This window comes from Gorilla gorilla, chromosome 6, assembly GCF_029281585.2.
Source record: "Gorilla gorilla gorilla isolate KB3781 chromosome 6, NHGRI_mGorGor1-v2.1_pri, whole genome shotgun sequence".
Taxonomy (NCBI): Eukaryota; Metazoa; Chordata; class Mammalia; order Primates; family Hominidae; genus Gorilla; species Gorilla gorilla.
The window spans coordinates 149,977,185-150,002,142 of NC_073230.2; the positions used below are offsets into that span (position 1 = coordinate 149,977,185).

At 38.3% G+C, this 24,958-nt stretch overlaps 1 protein-coding gene and 1 non-coding gene across 6 annotated transcripts in view; one reads left to right on the top strand and one right to left on the bottom strand.

Moving 5' to 3' along the window:
- Positions 1 to 24,958, bottom strand: part of BRAF (B-Raf proto-oncogene, serine/threonine kinase) — a 212,593-nt gene that overhangs the window by 146,140 nt on the left and 41,495 nt on the right. The window lies entirely within an intron of this gene.
- LOC115935418 (U6 spliceosomal RNA) lies at positions 17,379 to 17,485 on the top strand. Its single transcript, XR_004071053.2, has one exon. It is a non-coding gene; the product is annotated as a U6 spliceosomal RNA (small nuclear RNA).

A 24,958-nucleotide genomic window follows, 5' to 3' on the forward strand; every position in this document is an offset into this window, starting at 1 on the left:
AGATCAGAGAAGCACTAGCCACCTTAGTCAAGATGTTATATTTTTGTTCTTTCTCAACTGGGGTTCCATGAGATACTTAAGTCTTAACGACCTAAGGCATGACCTAGTGTAAGTAATGAATTATCTTCTCTCCATGCATCTAGGATGGTACTTATAAGACTCTCAGAGAGTTAAGATGTATGCCCACTAGTTTTATGTACTTTTTCGTAAACCCTGAAATAAAGAACAGTATTTTTCAGAGAGCACTTTGTAAGACAGTGTTTTAAGGATATAATGTTATGATGCATTCAATGAAAAAAAATCACCTATTTCATTTGCTTTATGCGCTTTGTCCCTTTGAAAAAAGTTTTCAAAGATTTTGCAACTTCTCCATAATATAAGATTGCTCCAGCTTTCAATTCCATTTTCCCTGTGCCATATACTCCAATAACAAGTAGGTGATAAAAAATATTATGCAATACACATTGTACCAACCTTATACAGTGCCTACCTTGTGCCAGGCTCCATGAGGCTGGGACTATTATTACCCCTATTTTACAGATGAGGAAACAGGGAGGTTAAAAAAAACTTGGCCCAAGTCAGACAGCTAAGTAAATGGTAGAATTGCTCATATATTGCATGGTCTATGTCTCTATAAGAAGTAGAAGAAATATTCCATCATTAGGTATTCTAATCAAAAGAAGCTGACACTTTATACATGCCATAGCATGAAGGCAGGTTAGAACTTTAAGATAATTCAAATTTAGGTAAAAGTGGATCAATGTAGATTCATTTTTCATTCAACAAATATTTAATGAGTGCCAGGGTTCTAGGCAATGAAGACAGTGTAATTAAACTAAAGTCCCTGACCTCATAGAGCGTACATTCTAGTTAAGGGAAGATAAATGCTAAAAAAAAAAACAGAAAATGTCAGATGGTCATAAAAAGTTATAGAGAAAAACAGAGACTGAGCAGGATCGGGGTGGGTGGCTATTCATTTTGTAGTATGGTAAAACTTGAAGGTCTCATTGATAAGATGATACATGAACAGAGATAGGAAGGAAGTGAAACAAGTTCAGCATGCAGGTATGTAAGAGAAAACTAGTTCAAACAGAAGGGAAACAAATGCAAAAAGCATTAAGGTAGAAGCAAAATTGGTATGTGCAACAGACATAGCATTAATGACCCCCAATTAATGGCTTCTCTGTAGGCACATCTTTTACCTGTAACTCTGCAATCCCCTTTCTACTCTGACCCTGGGCTTCTCCTTGCTCTTGTGATACCTTGTAATGTAGTATTAGCAAACATGACCCAAAGAGAAGCTTAAAATGCAAATATGCAAGTCTTGTCCTCTTGTACAATTGAACTTGCTCACTCTCTCACCTGTGCCTTTCTATGAGAACATGCCTGGACTAGTTTACTAGAACCAAGTTGTCCACTACCATCCTAGACTAGCCATCTACCTAAAACCACCACTGGTCACAGACATGAATGAGCACAGCCAAAGTTAGTGCAGTGCAGAATATAGTGTGCTCATTGACCCAAGCAGTGGTTGTTTTAAGCACTATGCTTTGGAGTGGCTTTTGTACAAAAGACAATTAATACGTTCTGTTAGGGAAACAGTAGTCCACAGCAGAAGGAGACACAAAAACTTGTGAATATTCATAACAGCATTATTCACAATAGTCAAAAAGTTAAAACAGTCCAAACATTCATCAGCTGATGAATAAATAAAATGTTGCATATCCATTCAGTGGAATTTTACTTGGTAATAAAAAGAAACAAAATGCTGATACATTCTATAACATGACCAAACCTTGGAAACATTACACTAAGTAAAAGAAGCAGTCACAAAAAACCACACAGTGTATGATTCCACATATATAAAATGGTCCAGAATAGAAAAATCCACAGAGACAGAAATTAGATTGCCTAGAAATGGGGGGAATATATGGATTGGGGGAGAATGGCTAAGGGTGTGGGGATTCTTTTAGGGCTAATGAAAACACTCTAAAATTAAATTTGGTGATGGTTGTGCACACTGAATACACTAAAACCTCTGCACTGTACACTTTAAATGAGTGATTTGTATGGTAGGTGAACTCAATGAAGTTACTTTTGAAAAAAGGAAACAATATGATCAATTATATTTTTAAAGTATTACTCTGGCTGCTATACTGGAAATGAACTATAGTGTAAATGCCAAGAAACCAGATGGGAAATGATGGCCAAGTGAAAGATGATGGTGGCTTTTATCAGACTGATAGTGGAAGAGATGGTAAGATGTGTCAAATGCTAAATATATTATAAAGGTACAGTCAATAGGATTTGCTGGTAAATTGGATGTGAGGTATGATAAAAGGGAGTCATCCTCGACTCTACAGTTTATAACCTAAGTCAAAGGACGTAAGAGCCAAAAATCAAAAAGAATGAAGAAGGAACACTGAGGTTGGGAGGACAAGGCATAGGATGCAGAATTAAAAATTATATTTAAAATATCCCGGGAGGCACATTAAACAGAGTGGAGATGTAAAACAGGAGCTGGGTATACAAATCTGAAATCAAGTAAGAGATGTGGCTGGAGATAAAAGTTTGGAAGTTGACAAATAACATGTTCTTTTACATGTTCTAAGAGACACCTTTCCCCCATCCCCTTCTTAACATCTTTGAATTCAGATTCTACCATACAATTGATGACATCTTAAAAATCACTGTTTTCTGGCCAGGCACAGTGACTCACGTCTGCAATCCCAGCACTTTGGGAGGCCAAGGCAGGCAGATCACTTGAGGTCAGGAATTCAAGACCTACCTGGCCAACATGGCGAAACCCCGTTTCTACTAAAAATACAAAAAATAGGCAGGCATGGTGGCAGACACCCGTAATTCCAGCTACTCAGGAGGCTGAGGCATGAGAATCACTTGAACCTGGGAGACAGAGGTTGCGGTGAGCCGAAATCACGCCACTGCACTCCAGTCTGGGCAGCAGACTGAGACTCTGTCTCAAACAAAAAAAAAAAAAAAAAGAAAAAAAAATCACTGTTGTCCAGATGGCAGGCATGATATACATAGTAGCTATCTGCACATGTACAACTTAATCAAGGCTATTCATGCTGTTGTCATTCAACTCAGTTATTTGCATTGTTGGTATTACAAATGTTGGAATCAACTGCCACTTTAAAATACCTTCAGAAAGATTATAAAATTATTCTGCACTAAAACAAAATTCAAGTATATATAATCAAGTTATTAAGTATATAAATAAAAGAGAAAGTCATGACTTTTAACACAAGGAAGTAACTTTCACTGAAACTTGGTATATTTGATAGATCTCATTTAAACAGGGTCAACCAAAAAAGAAAAGGAAGAAAGAAAGATGATAAAAGAGGGCAAGAGGGAAAGGAAGGAAAGAGTAATCATCGTTGCATGTAGATCACATCTGAACATGGAAGGCAGTGGCGAACATGTGAATAGAGAGAAAAGAAAAATAATCAAAGGCTTTTTTCTTGTCATGAGGGTGCAGGAGAAAATACCAGATGCAAAGCACTTAGATGACATTCCCTAACAGAAATTACAAACCTGTCACAAGGGAAACGTATGATAGTGATGGAGAACTTCAGCTATTCTGACATCTGTTGAAAGTCTTACTCTGATTATTTTTATGAAAAAATGAAGTTAATAATTCCTTACATGTAAGATATACATGCTTATTTTAGATAAGACTTTTAAAAGAGAAATTCAAAAATAGAAACATTTCAAAAATATTTTTAAAACATTTCAAAATTATATGCTAAAACTTTAAAGGAAAAACGCCAATTCCATACTTACTCATTATTATTAGACTATTTACAATAGATCTTATCTCTTCATAACAGTAAAATGCCCTATCTGCAGAGTAACACAGGGCATTCAGATTCTAGGTAATCTTAGTACTTCAAGTCTTTGCAGGTAGCTCTTTTTCCTTCCAAGTCTCTAGTGATATCATCCTTCTGACTTAGGTTAACTAGAAAAAAAAACAAACCTTAGTCTATCTTCCAACTAGTCTACTGTCAGTTTTTAGTTTCCTGAACACTAAAGCAAAAGAGGAAACAGAACCACGAAGAGCACTTCTAAACTTCATTGTGAACCTACATGACTATCACTCCCTAGGCAGTAATTCTGGCTCACTTTTCTTCAAGAATTTTTTTTCTTTTACTTCTCCTAACAAAAGACATTACAAATCAAAATCACTGCCTTTTCTTACTTAAAAAAAAAAAAAAAAGACTTTTAACAAATTTGGTTTAGATGCAAATCACATGTTCAAGAGTAACTCAGTCTGGCTGGGCGCGGTGGCTCACGCCCGTAATCCCAGCACTTTGGGAGGCTGAGGCGGGCAGATCACAAGGTCAGGAGATCGAGACCATCCTGGCTAACACTGTGAAGCCCTGTCTCTACTAAAAATACAAAAAAAAAAAAAAAAAAAATTGGCTGGGCATGGTGACACGTGCCTGTAGTACCAGGTACTCGGGAGGGTGACGCGGGAGAATGGCGTGAATCCAGGAGGCGGAGCTTGCAGTGAGCCAAGATCGCGCCACTACTCCAGCCTGGGGGACAGAGCAAGACTCCGTCTCAAAAAAAAAAAGAGTAACTCAGTCTTTGCCCCCAAATATTTGTATCTGATCTAAACCTGGTGGAAAAGGGTAATCAGCTTACAGGGATTTCTGTCTGGACACTATGGCCAGAGACAGAATTATAGTAAATTCTGGCCACCACAGGGACATAGGCTACACACATACACATATTGAGAAGAAGTACCCATATTCTCTAAAGCAAGGACTGCCTAGCTCACTTAGTAGAACTAGAAATTAATGGATTTTTATATTCAATATTCACTTTCTACAGAAGAAACTCACTTAAGTGTTGAGGAAACCTACTGTAACTTCCAATATTTTTAACCTTTATTAACCTTTAGACACCTAAAAAAAACCAAGAGCATAAAAAACAGACATGCAATTGAATGAGGAGATGAAGTAAGGCATCAGAATTATTTTGAAGCCAAAAAGTATAAGGATTCTTAAATTGTAGAGCTGTGCTGTCCAATCTAGTAATCATTAGACATGTATGGCTATTTAATTTTATATAAACTAACATTAAATAAAATATAAAATTTAGTTTCTCACTCTCACAGGCCACATTCCCAGCCACTGCAGCTACTGGCTAATATACTGCATAGCACAGAAAATTATATGGTATATAGTGCTATTATGGAGGAGCTGCACTCATTAAAGAAAACAAAAATACTAAATTGCACAGAGGCCAGACACGGTGGCTCATGCCTGTAATCCTAGCACTTTGGGAGGCCGTGGCAGGTGGATCACTTGAAGTCAGGAGTTTGAGACTAGCCTGACCAACATGGTGAACCCCGTTTCTACTAAAAGTACAAAATTAGCCAGTTGTGGTGCCACATGCCTGCAGTCCCAGCTACTTGGGAGGCTGAAGCAGGAGAATCATTTGAACCTGGAAGGCGGAGGCTGCAGTGAGCCGAGATCGCACCATTGCACTCCAGCCTGGGCAACAAGCGTGAAACTCCATCTCAAAATAAATAAATAAATAAATAAATTGCACAGAACAAGCTTGAAATTTAAAATGTTTGTTGAAATAAACCTAAAAAAGGAGTTAACTAGCAAAATGGACAAAGCTAAAGTCCATGGTACTTTAACAAAAAGTTAAAAAAAAAAATGAAGTAAAATGAAAGCTAAAATTATGAGAGTAAAGTTAATATCCCAGAATACAGATTAAATTATCCTACATACATCTAAGAGAAATTTTATGAGAATTAAAAGAAGAAGAAGAAATAACAAAGAAAATTTAAGAATTTCTCCTTGAGCCAAAAGGCAAATAAGAGTCTTCAGAACCAAAGTTCCTTTTTTAAGAAAGAAAGAATAAGAGCTGGGCACGCTGGCTTATGCCTGTAAGCCCAGCACTTTGGGAGGTTGAGGTGGGAGGACTGCTTGAGCTCAGGAGCTTGAGACCAACCTGGGCAACATAGCGAGACCTCATCTCTACCAAAAATAAAAAAAAATAAAAATTAGCCAGGTATGGTGGCATGTGTCTGTAGTCCCAGCTATTCAGGAGGCCAAAGAGGAAGAATCACTTGAGCCCATGAGGTGGAGGCTGTGGTGAGCCATGATTGTACCACTGCACTCCAGCCTGGGTGCTTGGAGGGATACAAAATTAAACAAATCCTGCTAAGTTAAACTCAAAAGGAAATAAGAAAGTACCAATAAAATTCTAAGGAATAAAAAACAAGAATCAGATTGTTGTATGCTAGAAAATAAGAAAACAGTATCTTCAAAATTCTAAGATATATATAAAAAATCATATCAATACTACTACTTCTGGCATGATGAAATGAGTACATTGATAAATCCTCTCCCCCAAAAGCAACTATAAAGCTGGACAAAACCGTCAAAACAACCATTTCAGTGCTCTGGACTTCAGCCAAAGGCGGAACCTGAGTAAGAACATCACAGTCTGTGGCTTTTTTTTTTTTTTTTTTCTGAGACAGAGTTCTGCTCGTTGCCCAGGCTGGAGTGCAATGGCACGATCTTGGCTCACTGCAACCTCTGCCTCCCAGATTCAAGCGATTCTCCTGTCCTAGCCTTCCAGGTAGCTGGAATTACAGGCATGCACCACCATGCCTGGCTATTTTTGTATCTTTAGTACAGACAGGGTTTCACCATATTGGCCAGGCTGGTCTCGAACTCCCGACCTCAGGTGATCCATCTGCCTCGGCCTCCCAAAGTGCTGAAATAAGAGGCGTGAGCCACCATGCCCAGCCATCTGTGGCATTTTTGCTTGAGGCTGCTGCCATCCCTTCTTCAGATGACTGACCAATCTCTCCCTCTGTTGGTATGTGTTCAGCTAGAGACTGTGTGTGTGTGAGGGTGTTGTCAATTGATTTGGAGTGCTGTGAATTTAAGTGATAACCTCCACTGCAAGTTGGGGGCTTAATACACTTTCCACACTCCACTAGTTGAATGGACACTGCAAGCATGTGCTACAGAGTCTGGACAGGGCCCACACCTGCACACATCCTTGACTGACTGAGCCTCTGCATGTTCATGCACACAGGAGACACAGAGGAGCCTGGAGGAAAGCAAAAGCCAGGTCAGGCAACATGGTGGCCTGAAGTTTGAATATACTCCCTGATACACAGATAGACACACAAAGAAAGAATAGAAACCTTACTGGCCTTGAAATATTTGAACAAAACCTCTGACAAATCTTTAGCTTGACATTAAGCTATGGAAAGACAGGAGCAACCCCTAGGAAGCCAGGAATAAAAATAAAAACAAGGGGGGAAAAAAAAACAAATTGAGCAGAAATATTAGTAGTCACACATTACGGGGGTGGTGGGAACACACTTCAAAGATTTAGTCCAACTATAAAACTTGGACAGAACACACAGAGCAGCTAATCGACAACACTGGAAGTAAATAGCAGTAGACAGATTGGGATAGAGGACAAGGATCTGAATCATCATGAAACCATCAGTGAGTTTACATTCTTTTTTTTTTTTTTTTTTTTTTTGAAATGGAGTCTCACTGTCGCCAGACTGGAGTGCAGTGGCGCGACCTCGACTCACTGCAACCTCCAACTCCCTGATTCAAGCAATTCTCCTGCCTCAGCCTCCCGGGTAGCTGGGATTACAGGCACGCGCCACCATGTCCAGCTAATTTTTGTATTTTCAGTAGAGACGGGGTTTCATCATGTTGGCCAGGATGGCCTCGATCTCCTGACCTTGTGATCTGCCCGCCTTGGCCTCCCAAAGTGCTGGGATTACAGGCGTGAGCCACCGCGACTGGCCTAAAAAAAGTTTACTTTTTAAAAGAAAAAAAGTAAAAAAAAAAAAAAAAAAAAAGGCAAAGAAATAACATTCAAAGATAGCGTCTCAGTTTTTTCCCCTCACTTTTCTCAAGTAACCCCATGGTGGCAGCAGCAACAATAGGATCTACAAAAGAGCCAACATTCTGAGAGCGGGGAGAGAACCAGGGTCTCCAATTGATGTAGCTGTGGGGATTAAAATAAAATGAACAGAACCCAGGTGATATGGTTTGAATCTATGTCCCCACCCAAATCTCATGTTCAAATGTAATCCGCAGTGTTGGAGGTGGGGCCTGATGGGAGAAAATTGGATCATGGAAGCGGTTTCTCATGGCTTAACACCATCCCCCTTAATGCTGTCATTGTGATAGTGAGTTTTTATGAGATCTGGTCATTTAAAAGTATGTGGCACCCTCCCCATCTCTTGCTTCTGCTCCAGCCATGAGAGATATGCCTGCTTCCCCTTTACACCTTTCACCATGATTTTAAGTTTCCTGAGGCCTCCCCAGAAGCAGAATCTGCTATGTTTCTCGTACAGTCTGCAGAGCCATGAGCCAACTGAACCTCTGTTCTTTATAAATTACCTAGTCTGAGGCATTTCTTTATAGCAATTCAAGAATAGAGTAATACATCACGGATCTATGGGACAGTAACAAAAAGATCTAACATCTGTGTCAGTGAACTTCTAAAAGCAAAGAATAGGATGATTAAAAATATCTGAAGAAATAATGTCAAAAGCCTTCCCAAATCTGACAAATGACATAAAACTACAGATTCAAAAAGGTTGGTGAATCCCAAAATGGATAAATACGTAGAATTCCACACTCTCACACATCATAAAGTGTTGAAAATGAAACACAAAAAATTACTATTATTTTTTGAGATAGCATCTTGCTCTGTCGCCCAGGCTGGAGTACAATGGCGTGATCTCAGCTCAATGCAACCTCCGCCTCCTGGGCTCAAGCGATTTTCCTGCCTCAGCCTTCCTAGAAGCTGGGATTATAGGTGCCCGCGAACATGCCTGGCTAAGTTTGTTGTACTTTTAGTACAGACAGGGTTTCACTATGTTGGCCAGGCTGGTCTCGAACTCCCGACCTCCAGTGATCCACCTGCCTCGGCCTTCCAAAGTGCTGGGATTACAGGTGGGAGCCACTGCGTCCAGCCTAAAAATTATCTTGAAAACAGAGAAAAACAATCCATAAAATATAGGGGAACACCACTTCAAATGACAACAGGTTTCTCAGCAGAAACCATGAAGGCCAGAAGGAAGTTACACATTTTAAAGTGCTGAAAGAGAAAAAAACTATCAAGGTAGAATTCTATATCCAGTTAAAGTATCGTTCAGAGTGATCATAAAACAAAGATATTTTCAGATAAATGGGAACTAAGAGAATTTGCTACCAGCAGACCTGTTCTAAAAGAATTGCTAAAAGAAATTCCTCACACAGAAGGGAAATAACACCAGAAGGAAACCTGGAAGAGTAGGTTGAGGAGTAAGCAAAATGGTAAACATGCAGACAAAAATACATTAACCCTCTCCTCTTAGTTTCCTTAAATATGTTTAATGGTTGAAAGTAAAAACAATAGCATTGCCCAATGAAGCTTTCAATTAATGGAAATGTAACATACAGCCAACAATAAGAGAAAAGGGGGAGAGAAGATAAAGAGACCTATGTAGTTTTAACATTTCTTTAAGTGGACCATAATCCATTTAAAGAAATGAATTTATTTTAAAGCAGGTGGTGAAAATGTTAAGTTTTTATAATGTAATCTCTGGAGTGATCACTAAAACTATACGGAGAGTTAAGAATTTTTAAGCCACAACAGGTAAATTAAAACAGAATGGCTAAAAATTGTTCAAACAATCTAAAAGAATGCAGGAAAGACAGAGTAATGGAAAACAGAAGCAGCTAACAGAAAACAAATTACTAAACTGGTAAATCTAAATCTAAACATGCCAAAATTACATTAAATGTAAATAGTCTATAGATACAAATTAAAAGACAAGATTGTTGGAATGAATTTTTAAAATGACCCAACTATATGTAGTCTACGAGTAATTCACTTCAAATATAATTTACATAATAGAAAGCATAACTAATATATATGCACCTAATAATGGAGCTTCAAAGAACATGAAGTAAAAACTTACAGAACATTACAAATAGGAAAACAAATTCTTAATTATATTTGATGACTTCAGCACTCCTTTCAGTAACAGAACTAGTAGACAGAAAATCAGTAAGAATATGGAAGAAATGAACATCATCAATCCACCTGATCTGATTGATATTTATATAACATTCTACTTAACAGCTGAATACACGTTCTTGTCAAATGCACATGGAACACTCACCAAAACAGACCATATTCTGAGTCATAAGACAAACTTTCACAAGCTTAAAAAAAACCCACAAACGTTTGTTCTCTGACCATAATAGAATTAAACTAGAAATAGAAAGTTAATAGGAAAATCTCCAAACACTTGGAAATTAAACAGCACATTTCTAAATAATCTTTGGGTCAAATGGAAGCCCCAAATTACATACTAATATTCCTCATAATCATTAGTAAAATATTAGCATACAGAATCCAGCAATTGTAAAAGGCATAATAAACATGACAATAAGGTTAATCCCAGGATCACAAGGCTAGTTCAATATTCAACTGAATGAAAATACAGCATACTAAATTTGTGGGATGCAACTACAGTAGTGCTACAGTGAATTAATATCATTAAGCTTGTGCCATTATTTTTTTTTAGTTTTTTTAAGAGATGGGTGGGGTGGGTCTTGCATGTTGCGCAATCTAGTTTCAAACTCCTGGGCTCAAGTGATGCTACCACCTCAGCCTCCCAAATAGCTGGAATTACAGGCATGTGCCACCAAGCCCTGCTCTTAAATTGATACTATTATATCAGCAAACAGTTGCAAATCTATCTTAAGAAACTTGAAGAACTAAATAAACCTAAAGAAAGCAACACAAAAATAATAAAAAGCAGAAATCCATGAGATTGAAAACAGAAAAAAAATGTTGAAAACAAAAGCTTGTTTGTTGAAAAGACCAATACAATTTATAAATCTCTAGCAAGACTGACAAAAAGGGAAGACACAAATTAACAATATCAGTAATAAAAAAACAATGAACTACAGACTCTCCTACACACAGACATTTAAAGGTTAATAAGAATACTCTGAAAAACTCTACATAAATTCAAAATGTTAGAAAAAAATGAACCAATTCCTCAAAAACCAAAGAAAAACAAAACTCTCACAGGATAAAAGATATCTGAAGATATCTTTTATATTCACAAGATAAAACAGATAATCTGAACACTCTTGTAACTATTAAGGAAATTAAACTCATAGTTAAAAACCTTTCTAAAAATAAATCTCTAGTAGCAAATTCTATCAGGTATTTAAAGAAGACATAAGACCACCTCTACAAAATGCCTTCCATGAAACAGAAAAGGAGTAAATAATTTCCAACTCACTTTATGATTCCAGCATCACCTTTACACTAATACAAAAGACTGTACAAAAAAGAAAATTATACACCAATATCCCTCTTGAATATAGATACAAGGTCAAAAAAAGAAATCACAAGAGAAATTAGAAAATACTTTTAGACAAATGAAAAAAAAACACACATACCAAAACTGATGGCATACAGCAAAAGCAATGCTCAAAGGACAATTTATAGCAATAAATGTCCACCCCTACCTCACACCAAATTTTAAAAACCCTCATAATGAATAAATGACATAGGAGCTAAAATAATAAAACTCTTAGAAGAAAACATAGGGGTAAATCTTAATGACCTTGGATTTAGCAATGGATTCTTAGATATGACACCAAAAGTACGAGCAACAAAAAAAACCTGACAAATCATTCTTCAACAAAATTAAAACCTTTTGTGCAATGAATATTCTCAAGAAAGTGAAAAAAACCTACAGAATGCAAGAAAATAGCTGCAAGTCATGAATTTAATTAGGATCTATATCCAGAATACATAAACGATCTCATGGAGGTAGACAGTAGAGTAGTGGTTATCAGAGTCTGGGAAGAAAAGGAGGGAGAAAGGGATAAAGGGAAGTTGGTTAATGGATACAAACATACAACTGGACAGAAACAGTAAGTTCTAGTATTTCATAGTATAGTAGGGAAATTACAGTTAACAATTTATCGTATATTTCAAAATAGCTAGAAGAGAACTGTAATGTTTCCAGGACAAAGATAAATGTTTAAGGTGATGGGTATCCCAATCACCTTGACTTCAGCATCGCGCACTGTATACCTATATCAAAATATCACACGTACCCCAGAAATATGTATAATCATTATGTATCCATTTTTTTTTTCCTTTGAGATGGAGTCTTGCTCTGTCACCCAGGCTGGAGTGCAGTGGCGCAAATCTCAGCTCACTGCAACCTCCACCTCCCGGGTTCAAGCGATTCTCCTGCCTTAGCCTCCCAAGCAGCTGGGATTACAGGCATGCACCACCACGCCCGGCTAATTTTTTTTGTATTTTTAGTAGAGACGTGGTTTCACCATGTTGGTCAGGCTAGTCTCGAACTCCTGACTTCAAGTGATCCGCCTGCCTTGGCCTCCCAAAGAGCCAGGATTACAAGCGTGAGCCACCACGCCTGGCCATAATTTATTTTATTTTATTTTTGAGATAGGGTCTTGCTCTGTTGCCAGGCTGGAGTGCAATGGCGGGATCTCTGCTCACTGCAACCTCTGCCTCCCGGGTTCAAAAGAGTCTCCTGCCTCAGCCTCCCGAGTGGCTGAGACTACAGGCGTGCACCACCACACCCAGCTAATTTTTGTATTCTTAGTAGAGATGGGGTTTCACCATGTTGGCCAGGATGGTTTTGATCTCTTGACCTTGTGATCTGCCTGCCTCAGCCTCCCAAAGTGCTGGGATTACAGACGTGAGCCACTGAGCCCGGCCCACAATTTTTAAATTAACAACAAAAAAGTGTAGCTATAATGTAGTCTAGTAATGTCCAATAGCATTATTCCAAAAAAAAAAAAAGCACATATCTTAATTTTAAAATAGTGTTAAAAACCACTAACAATTACCTGGGCCTTCAAGGAGTCATCATTTTTGTGTTGGTGGGTCTTGCCTCAGTGTTGATGGCTGCTGCCTGATCAAGTCAGTGGTTGCTAAAGGTTAGGGTGACTGTGGCAATTTCTTTCTTTTTTTTTTTTAAGATGGAGTCTTGCTCTGTCACCCAGGGTGGGAGTACAGTGGCGTGATTTTGGCTCACTGCAACCTCTGCCTCCTGGGTTCAAGCAATTCTCCTGCCTCAGCCTCCCGAGTAGCTGGGATTACAGGTGCGTGCCACCACGACTTGCTAAGTTTTGTATTTTTAGTAGAGATGGGGTTTCACCATGTTGTCCAGGCTGGTCTCGATCTCCTGACCTCAGGTGATCTGCCTGCCTTGGTCTCCCAAAGTGCTGAGATTACAGGTCTAAGCTACCGTGCCCGGCCGGCAATTTCTTAAAACAAGACAACAGTGAAGTCTGCTGTGCCGATTGACTTCTTTTCACAAAAGATTTCTCTGAACCAGGCAATATGGTCTGATAGCATCTGAACCACAGTAGAACTACTTTCAAACTTGGAGTCAGTCCTCTCAAATCTGCCAATGCTTCATCAACTAATTTTATGTAAAATTCTAAATCTTTTGCTGTCATTTTATCAGTGTTCACAGCATCTTCAGCAGGAGTAAACCCCATCTCAAAAAATCACTTTCTTTGCTCATGTATAAGAAGCAACTTCTCATTTGTTCAAGTTTTACCATGACATTGTAGCAATTCGGTCACATCTTCAGGCTCCACTTCTAATTCTAGAATTAGAATTAGAATTAGAATTAGAATTGCTATTTCTACCACACCTGCAATTCCTTCCTCCATTGAAGTTTTGAACCCCTCAAAGTCATCCACAAGCATTAGAATGAACTTCTTCCAAACTCCTGTTAATGGTGCTATTTTGACCTCCTCTCATGAATCACAAACATTCTTAATGGTATCTAGAAAGGTGAATAATTTGCAGAAGGTTTTCAATTAATGTTGCCCAGATCCATCATAGGAATATCTATGGCAGCTATAGCCTAATAAAAGATACTTCTTAAATAAGAAGAATTGAAAGTCAAAATTACTCCTTGATCCATGGGCTGCAGAATGAATGCTGTGTTAGTGGTTGAGAAAAACATTACTGAGGCAAGAGGATCACTTGAGACCAGGAGTTTGTGAGACTAGCCTGGGAAACATAGACCCTGTCTCTATTTAAAAAAAAAAAAAAATTAGCTGGGCATGGTGGTGCATGCCTGCAGTCCCACCTACTCAGGCAGCTGAGGCAGGAGGATTGCTTGAGCTCAGGGGTTCAAGGCTGCAGAGAGCTATGATCACACCAGCCTGGGCAAGAATGAGACCCTGTCTCAAAACAAAAAAAGCACACACACATAGAAAACAGAAGAGAACATTAATCTTCCTTGTACATCATCAGAGCTCTTGGGTGATCAGGTATATTATCAATGATTAGTAATATGCTGGAAGGGATCTTTTTTTCTTCTGAGCAGGGGGTCTCAACAGTGGGCTTAAAATATTCAGTAAACCATGCTGTAAAAGAATGTGCTGTCATCCAGGCTTCATTGTTCCATTTACAGAGCACAGACAGAGTAAATTTTGCAGAATTCCAAAGGGTCCTAGGATTTTTGGAATGATAAATGAGCACTGACTTCAACTTAAAGTCACCAGCTGCATTAGCCTCTAGTAAGAGTCAGCCTGTCCTTTGAAGCTTTAAAGCCTGTCATTGACTTAAGGAAATGTTGTGGCTGGTTTGATCTTCTATCCAGATCACTAAAACTTTCTCCATCTCAGCAATTAGGCTGTTTTGCTTGCCTGCTGTTTAAAAATGAATAGAGACGACGTCTCACTGTGATGGCCAGGCTGGTCTCAAACTCCTAGCCTCAAGTGATCCTCCCACCTTGGCCTCTTAAAAGTGCTGGGATTACAGGCATGAGCCTGTTTTGCTTTCTTATCATTCGTGTATTCACTGGAGTAGCACTTGTAGTTTCCTTCCAAAATTTTGCCTTTACATTCACAACCTAGCTGTCTGGCACAAAAGGCATAGCTTTTTGACATGCCTTCTTCACTAAGCTTAATCATTTCTAGCTTTTGATTTCAAGAGACATGTGACTCTTGGTTTCACCTGAATACTTAGAGGCCATTGTAGAGTTATTAATTGGCCTAACTTCAATATTGTTGTGTCTTAGGGCATGGGGAGGCTGGAGAAGAGTTGGGGGAACAGCCAGTCAGTGAAGCAGTTAGATCACACACAATATTTACTGATCAAGTTCACTGCCTTATTATGGGTGTGGTTTGTGGCACCCCAAAACAATTACAATAGTAACATCCAAGATCACAGAACACCAAAACAAACAAAGTCTGAAATATTGCAAGAATTACTAAAACGTGACACAGAGACACAAAGTGAGCATGTGCTGTTGGAAAAATGGCGCTAACAGACTTGCTTGATGTAGGGCTGCCACCAACCTTCAATTTGTAAAAAAAACCACATTATCTGTGTAGTACAATAAAATGAAACACAATAAAAGAAAGTAAGCCTATAATTCCACATATAATTCCTGCAATGCTTTACAGTTGTCAAATAAAAAAAATGTCTACAATCCTTTCTATTGGGTGGCAAAAACTACAATTACTTTTGCACCAACCTAATATTTAAAATGTAAGCAAGTTATAGGTCCAAACCTGTGTGTCACTTCAGCCAACTTTGAGTTCATCTCAAATGAGAAATAAAATGAGAAATAACTATTATTTCTTTATCAAAGTATCTTTTTTTTTTTTTTTGTGAGATGGAGTCTTGCTCTGTCACCCAGGTTGGAGGGCAGAGGCACGATCTCCCCTCACTGCAACCTCTGCCTCCCGGGGGTTCAAGCAATTCTCCTTGAATTGCCGCCCAAGTAGCTGGGACTACAGGCACACGCCACCACACCCAGCTAATTTTTGTATTTTTAGTAGAGACTGGGTTTCACCATATTGGTCAGGCTGGTCTTGAACACCAGACCTTAGGTGATCTACCTGCCTCGGCCTCCCAAAGTGCTGGGATTACAGGCATGAGCCACAGCACCCAGCCCTAAGTACCTGTCTTAAAAAAGGACCTATCTTTGGCTGGGCGCAGTGACTCACGCTTGTAATGCCAGCACTTTGGGAGGCCGAGGCGGGTGGATCACCTGAGGTCAGGAGTTGGAGACCAACCTGACCAACATGGAGAAGAAACCCCGTCTCTACTAAAAATAAAAATTAACTGGGCATGGTGGTGCATGCCTGCAATCCCAGCTACTCAGGAGGCTGAGGCAGAAGAATTGCTTGAACCTGGGAGGCGGAGGCTGCAGTGAGCCAAGACTGCACCACTGCACTCCAGCTGGGGAACAAGAGCGAAACTCCATCTCAAAAAAAAAAATAAATAAATAAATAAATAAATAAATAAAGGGCCTATCTTCTTCAAAAAAGAATATCAAAAAGATAATTTTCCTATGGCTTTCTGCTATGAATACCAAAACAGTTGATCTTCTTATCTCTTGGCAAACATTCTGCACTGGGATCTTGAGGATTCTTTCACTGGTTTACTACCTTTAATGCAGTTAACATTTTAACCTTGAAACATGGAATCACTCCCAAGATGCTCTACCTTGTCTTATCTTACTGGATCCTATTTAGTCACACCATATGACACCACATGTTCTCCCCACAGGGCAATTTTGTTTTTCCTCTATGGTACCTTTATTTATTTTTCCAGTTAGCCATGTAAGCTTTCTCAGGCTTGGCCTTTAATCTGTCGTATACAACTTTTTCAAGGCTTCTAAAAATGTGTTTTCAAGAATCTCTAGTTAATTAATATTATTCAAACATTTAGTAAATGTGAGGCACTGCTGTAGTGCCAGACACATAAAACTCTACCCCATCCCTAAATCATCTACATTGTAACATAGAGCTACTTATTTAAAATATTCTAAGCCCACACTTTCTGTTCCTTTTTCTAAAGATGAATAACCATACACAATAGATCATTCTGGCTTTCTGCCTTCTGATAAACTGTTTGAATGGTGAATATATCCTTGAATGATGATTGTTATATCCTGATTTATCCACAGACCTCTCTGCTCACTAACTGAAACTAAACCCAGTATGTATGTGCTGTGTATATAAAATAAAAAGAATTACCATTTTATGGATTGTCTCTGTTCTGGTCACTTATTAATCAGGTCACATACATTAGTTCATTAAATCATTACACCACAGTAAGATAATATGTATTCCATGTTACAGATAAATAATGGTAAGGTTTAGCAGGTTAAGTAATCTTCCCAGCTTCATACCAAGAGGAATTTGAATCCAGATCTATTTCCTACAGTAATAAGAAATAAGATGGTATTACCAACAAAGGTTTCAACCAAACCACAAATCAAAGAAAGAACGGCCATCCACAGTAGATTTTGATAACAAAATTTGGTGCTTGCTTCAGCAGCACATATACTAAAATTGGAATAATACAGAGAAGATAGGCATGGCCTTTGCCTAAGAATGGCATGCAAATTCATGAAGCACTCCATATTTTTAAAAATTAAAAAATTTTTAAATTAAAAAAAATTTTTTTAAATTAGATTCAACCAACACACTCGTTATATAAAAAGACTTGCAGTTTTTGGAAATACGGAGAAAACCACACTCCTAATTTCTAGAAGAACATAAGTGTTTAACAGAGACATAAGATATCTTTTACTTCTCCAGAAGCCCCCAATTTAACTCAGCTCCCCATTACAGGGATTCTGATTTTGGTTTCAGGATCTCTTATATATACATAAGATATATATATATATATATATCTGTGTGTGTGTGTGTGTGTGTGCACGCGCCTGTGTGTGTGTGTATAAAAATATAATTTTTTTTTTGAGATAGGGTCTCACTCTGTAGCCCAGGCAGGAATGTAGTGCATGACCACAGCTCCCCACAATCTCAAACTCTGGGCTCAAGTGATCCTCTCACCTCAGCCTCTCAAGTAACTAGGACTACAGGCACACACCATCACGCCTGGCTAATTTTTAAATTTTTTTGTAGAGATAGGGTCTTGCTATGTTGGATCTTCCTGCATTGGCCTCCCAAAGTGTTGGGATTACAGGTGTTAGCCACCACACTTGGCTCCTTTATACTCTTAAAAATTATGGAGGACCCTAGAAAGCTTTTATCTATGTAGTTTATCGCTATCAGTATTTACCACATTAAAAATTATAACCAAGAAATGTTTAAAATTCATTTTAAAATGACAAAAAAACTAATTAACAAAAGTGATCTATTTTTAAATGAAAAAAATAACCACATTTTCCAAAACAACAAAAAACAATGAGAGGGCAAAGTGTCTTATTCATTTTTATTTATTTATTTATTTGTTTGTTTATTTATTCATTTATTTTGAGACACAGTCTTGCTCTTGTCGCCCAGGCTGGAGTGCAATGGCACGATCTCAGCTCACTTCAACCTTGGCCTCCCAGGTTCAAGCGATTCTCCCGCCTCTCAGCCTTCCGATTACAGGGACGGATTACAGGCACGTGCTACCACACCCGGCTACCATATTTTTGGTAAAGACGAGGTTTCATCATGTTGGCCAGGCTGGTCTTGAACTCCTGACCTCAAGTGATCTGCCCACCTCAGACTCCCAGAGTGCTGGGATTACAGGTGTGAGCCACCGCACCTGGCCCCAAAGTGGCTTTAAAAAAATTTTTTTTTTTTTGCCAATTTCTTTAATGTCTGCCTTAACAAAAGATATCTGGATTCTCCCACCTTCTGTATTCAATTTGTTGGAATATCATACATCCTATTACTACTACATACTCACAAGAACGAGAATGAAAAGGCAAATAGTATCTTAGCAGGATTAGGAAAATAATTTTGACCTCAAGGGCCTTATTAGGGTTTCAGAAACCTGCAGGTATTCCTTCATACCTCTTATTAACATTTAGTTACATATTTGTGCCCAGATTTTGTTCAAGGTCTGTGTTACAATGTAGTTTCCACAAATGCGGCAACTGTGTCTATTTTTGTATGTGGATATATCCATAATGTCTACACATAGTACCTGGCACATAATCAATTACATAGACATCTGTTGAATAATATACTATAATGTGATAGTAATATGAACTACTATGGTTAAAAGAAGATAAATGGGCAATATCAATCTGGAGGCAAATTTGGAAGGCTTCATTCATATTTGATCTGGATCCTAAACAATGAGTAGGGTTTTGTTAAGTGTATGTGGGAGTAAGAGTATTCCAGCCATAGTAAACAATCATCAGTGGCATCAAGGTACAGGAAATGTTCATGATACTCACTGCAATAGTTTGGTATGATTATAGCATAGGTGAGTAAGAGTTTAGAAGAAGACAAAGATAATAAGAGTAGGTTGAAAAATCTTCAACAGAGTTTGGATTTTATTTTAGAGACAAGGACCGAATGTCCTGAAACACCCATTGTTTCAGTTCCTCACACCACCCTTTATTAGATGGGCTTGGAATAAGTTTATTCTAAATCTTATTCTGCTCATACTTCCTTCACAGGGTAATGGTAATAGTTTATGACATAATCACTTCATGTGTTACCTTGTTTACTGTCATGACTCTAGTCAAAATTATCATCCTTTCTCTCTGACCTACTACTTACAAAGGCATTCTAACTGGTTTCCTCATTTCTTTTGCTCTAACTCCCATTCTGCTCTCATCCATTCTGTAGTCAGAGTAGAATCTGCAAAACACATAACTGATTCACAACACTCCCCTTCCTTAAACCCTTTAATGGCTCCCCAGTAACTCAGAATACAACCTAAACTTCCTAGTATAGAGTGCAAGATCTGAAAAGATCTCATCCCAGCCTACCTCCTGCCTCATCAGGCACTATTCATTCTATGCCATACTCAATAAACTGAACCACAATTTCAGCAGCAGAGCAGAGCCTTCACACATGCTATTCCTTCTTCCTGGAACACTCTTTGCCTAGCACTTTTCTAAACTAAGCACAGCTTCTTCAGATAGTTTAAATCTCACTTTCTCAAAGAAGTCTTTCCTCATCACCCTTCTTCCCAATCTATATTTGATCCTCACTGAGCTCTCACATCACCCCACACTTTTTCTTTTGGCACATATCACAATTCAGAATTTGTGTGTGTGTGTATGTATGTATTTTTTAAATAATTTGTTTAATGAACATCTGATTGCCGAGACCACATCTAAGCCCAGGACATAAGTAATTTTTTAATGTAGTTTTTATTGTTATAAATGGCTTTTGATCTGATTACACATTATACTTTAGGATGTTTAATCTGGCAATAATGTTTATGTTAACCAACAAGCCAGAGAGGTACTGGAGGCAGGGAATCCCATTAAAAGCATGCTACAATTATAGACAAGAAGTAATGAGAGTCTGAACTACTGTTGAGGAATACTCTCACAACTACCTTGTAAGGTAGCAAGGAGGAAGCCACAGTTTTGAGTAATTGACCATTCCAAAACAGAAAGTTTGAAAACTTTGTATAATAATTCAGCTACAAGTTTAAACAACCAGATAAGTAGGCTGCTGAGAGAAACTGTAGTTCCAACTCCACAAGTAAATCAACACAATTCCAACACTGGTGTGGCACAAAAGAAGCCCCTATAGTCAATGTAATTATGTCTAGTGGCTAGTTAACTGAAAAGGTCAGTTAAATCAGGGAATCATGAGCAATGGTAAACACTGACCTTAAACATTTTAACTTAAAACTGTAAAATGAACATTCATTCTCTAATCTTTGATATAGGACCAACAATCTTCCTTTAAATATGATTCACACCTAATCTGACCGCAAATATTTTTTGAAATGGAGAACATCAGTTAACCTGATGAGTTGGTTAGGTGGAGGTCAGTTCAGAGAGCTAAAATTACTTTTCCCTTTTGGGTAATATGGCTGCAGTGACACAAATTGAACAATAAGTTACAATGTGATGGTCAAACAAGTGGTTTACAAAATAGGTATGCACATACACCTGAGGGCCCATAGGAAGACTCTTTTTTGGGGATATAGGTAGGCTACATTATTTAGTTAATGTGTCCATCTAGAAACTTAGAAAAAGTCACCATTTAATATTTATTTTTTGAGATGTAGGATTTCACTCTGTGCCCAGGCTGGAGTGCAGTAGTGTGATCACAGCTCACTGCAGGCTCAAACTTTTGGGTTCAAGCAATCCTCCCACCTTGGCCTCCCAAGTAGCTGGGACTACAGATGCATGCCACCATGCTCGTTTAATTTTTTTTTTTTTTTTTTTGAGACAGAGTCTCGCTTTGTCATCCAGGCTAGAGTGCAGTGGCATGATTTCAGCTCACTGCAACCTCCTGGGTTCAAGTGATTCTCCTGCCTCAGCCTCCCAAGTAGCTGTGACTACAGGCACATGCCACCATGCCTGGCTAATTTTTTTGTGTTTTTAATAGAGACGGGGTTTCACTGTGTTTAGTCAGGATGGTCTTGATCTCCTGACCTTGTGATCCGTCCACCTCGGCCTTCCAAAGTGCTGGGATCACAGACGTAAGCCACTGTGCCTGGCCTGAGCATTTAATATTTACACAGGCACCCTAACTTAGGGTTAGTATCAGAGATGTGACACATATAGTCAAGAGGTCTGCTGAAGGCTGGGCATTCCATACTGCAGAACACTTGACAGCGGCTCTCCTCTTGCATTTATCTCATTGTGACATACTATGACTCACATATATTGATTTAAGTAAACGTATGGATTATGCTACCAAGTTTTAACTAAACCTTATAGAATGGACAAGTGACTTAAAAGAATTCCTACAAACAGATCTCAAACTTCATACTGAAGAAAACATTATTGCTGCTAGAGGGGAAAAAATCAAAGTTAACACTTTCCCTACTCTACTACAAGCTGCTTGTCATCCATAATACAGGGTAAAAACAATGATCTAGCACGGGTGCAGTGGCTCACACCTGTAATCCCAGCACTCTGGAAGCTGAGGCGGGCAGATCACCTGAGGTTGGGAGTTCGAGACCAGCCTGACCAACGTGGAGAAACCCTGTCTCTACTAAAAGTACAAAATTAGCAGGGTGTGGTGGCGGGCACCTGTAATCCTAGCTACTCAGGAGGCTGTGGCAAGAGAATTGCTTGAATCCGGGAGGTGGAGGTTGCAGTGGGCCGAGATTGCGCCATTGCACTATAGCCTGGGCAACAAAAGCAAAACTCCGTCTTAAAAAAAAAAAAAAATTCTAATCTAGTGGTCCTTAACCAGAAGCAATTTTGCCCCTCCAGACATTTGGAAATGTCTCCCGGCATTTTTGATGTTTCTACTTGGGGGTGCTACTGGCATCTTGTGAGCAGAGGCCACGGAAGCTGCTAAACATCCTACAATACATAGTATTATTGCCCCACCCAAAATGCCACTTTTACAGTGGCCCTCCATATCTGCAAGTTCTACATCGTAGGATTCACTCAACTGCAGATCATAACCCTACAAGCAAGAATTACATCCATTTCAAAACATCAACAGCGCCAATGTTGAGAAACCCTAATCTAATAATCTCTGACAAGAAACTGGCTTTTAAAAAATTATCCAGGTTACTTAATTTCTGACAAGAAACTGGCTATTTTAAAAAAATTATCCAGGCTACTTAAAATATGAATTTGTACACACTATTATAGTAACGAACCTTGGCCTAATGGTATGTTGTAACTTGAAACATTAGCTAAACTTGAAACATCAGCAAAAACCCTTCATAATTTTAAACTCACTTCATTTTTAGCTTAGCTTTAAAAAAATTCATGTTAACAAGTTCATATTTTTTAAAATATTACCATTTTCTTCAGTAGTACACATATAGCATAAATAAAACAGATATCTACTAGGGGTAATGTGCTCAAATTTTTTTTATGATAGAGAACAAAATTTTTAAGTCTGGAGACTACCGACTTAAAATAACAGAAGCTAAGAGATATCAGTGTATTAATGCAAGCAAGTTTATTAAAATTCTAATTTAAAATCCTAACTAAAAGGAAAAAGAAATGAAGAAAAAGAACCTAGTAATGAAATGTTTTATTTTCTAGGACTACCACAGCCCAGGGTACTAAGGAGATTCAACACAATAATCCAAATTCAAACCATTAGTCAAAAGTCAGTGAGGATGCCAAAAGGTATAAGGAGAGCAACACAAGCTGTCCACTGTGGTTAATAATCTCATGAAAACAGATGGCTGTACATTATACAATAGGAAGCGAGGGGGTTCCAATAGCATGGTAGTTAACAGCATGGACTCTAGTGTCACAATGTCTGGGTCCAAGTCCCAAATCTTCCACTCAAGCAATGTGCCCTTAGGCAAGCTGCATAACCTTTCTAAACCATATCTAACTTTTAGGGTTGTGGTGAAGACTTATGGTAAGGCATAGTAGTTAAGAGTACAGACTTTAAGAATTCCAGCTCTTGTCACTTAGCTTTGTAACCTTAGGCAAATTACATAACCCCCAAGTGTCAGTTTCTTGACACAGCCCTATTATTTGAATGATACAAACTTCACAGATTTGACCAGAGAATCAAATGGAATCCTCAGTGACTGGCACAAAGTAAATAATAAACTGAAATCATAAATGAATTAAATATCCAGTTCATTACTTTTAATCATAAAATTAAGTGGCACATTATTACTATAAAACTTTTTTGGGGATAATCTCTGTAGTTCTACAATGACTATCTTTTAAACACCTAATGATACATATTCTTCTGTCAGCCAATAAATATCTACCAAATCCCTGTATGTGCTCAGGCTCATGCTAGGAGTTGAGGATACAGTGGTGAGCAAGACGGACACATTCCTATAGCCCTCAGAGAACTCACATACTCCATCTAGATTTTTTTTTTCTAAGCTAAAACTCCCTACTCCTTTCACTGTTCTTCAATGATTTAGTAACTTCTCACTCTTAAGTTTACTGACTTCCCAAAATGCTACATATCAGTGTCTCACTAAATGACTTTTCAATCTTAACTTCAGATTAAAAATCACCTTGGAAGCTTTTAAAAATCCAGATACCAAGGCCTCACCCTCAAAAACCAGAACCTCTGGTGCAGGGCCCCAGGCATCTGTACCTTCTGAAGTTCTCCAGGTGCTTCTGATGTACAGGCAAGGTCAAAACCCAAATAAAACACTACTCTAACAGCTGTCACCCATATCTGAGCAAAAGGAAGCATATTTTAATTTTCTATTATGAAAGTAAAATGAGATTATTTTCCACAATTGCACAAGATTATTAATGCAGTCTAAGCAACAGTTTAAGAGTCATACCACAATTCTGATTTAAAGTAAAAGTACAACTTATTTATTAATGTATTCACGTAACATGCACTTTTTAAAAGACTAATTATATATCATATACCAAGGATACAAAATGTCTTTGCCCTCAAAGATTTGAACTCACAGTACAGTAGAGGTATACAGTTATAGGCTCCTATACTACAAAGTGGTTACTTCAAATAATCAAGATGTGCCTAAAATACTCTGAGAGTACCACGCAGAGAAAATGAGAGGGTAGAGGGGAAAACAAAAGTACTTAGAGAAAGCTTCTGGAAAAGATAACCAGAACTAAATTCTAAAGGATGAGTAAAAGTTGCTGAGTTCAGTGTTCTCCAAAGGAGTATACAGTAATTCCTCCATATCCACAAGGGATTGGTTCCAGGACTCTCCCCTACAACACCATGATCCTTGGATGCAGAAGTCTCTTATATAAAAAGGGAGGGTATTTGAATATAACTTACTTTCCATATACTTTAAATCATCTTTAGATTACTTATAATGACTAACATAATGTAAATGTTATATAAATAGTTGTTATACTGCATTATCTTGTATTTGTATTATTGTATTACTTTTTACTGTTTTCCTAATACTTTTGATCTGCAGTTGGGTGAATCCTAGGATGCAGAACTTGCAGATATGGAGGGTCACTGTAGAAGTGGCATTTTGGGTGGGGCAATTCTTTGCTGTGTAGGACTTTTAGTGCATTGTG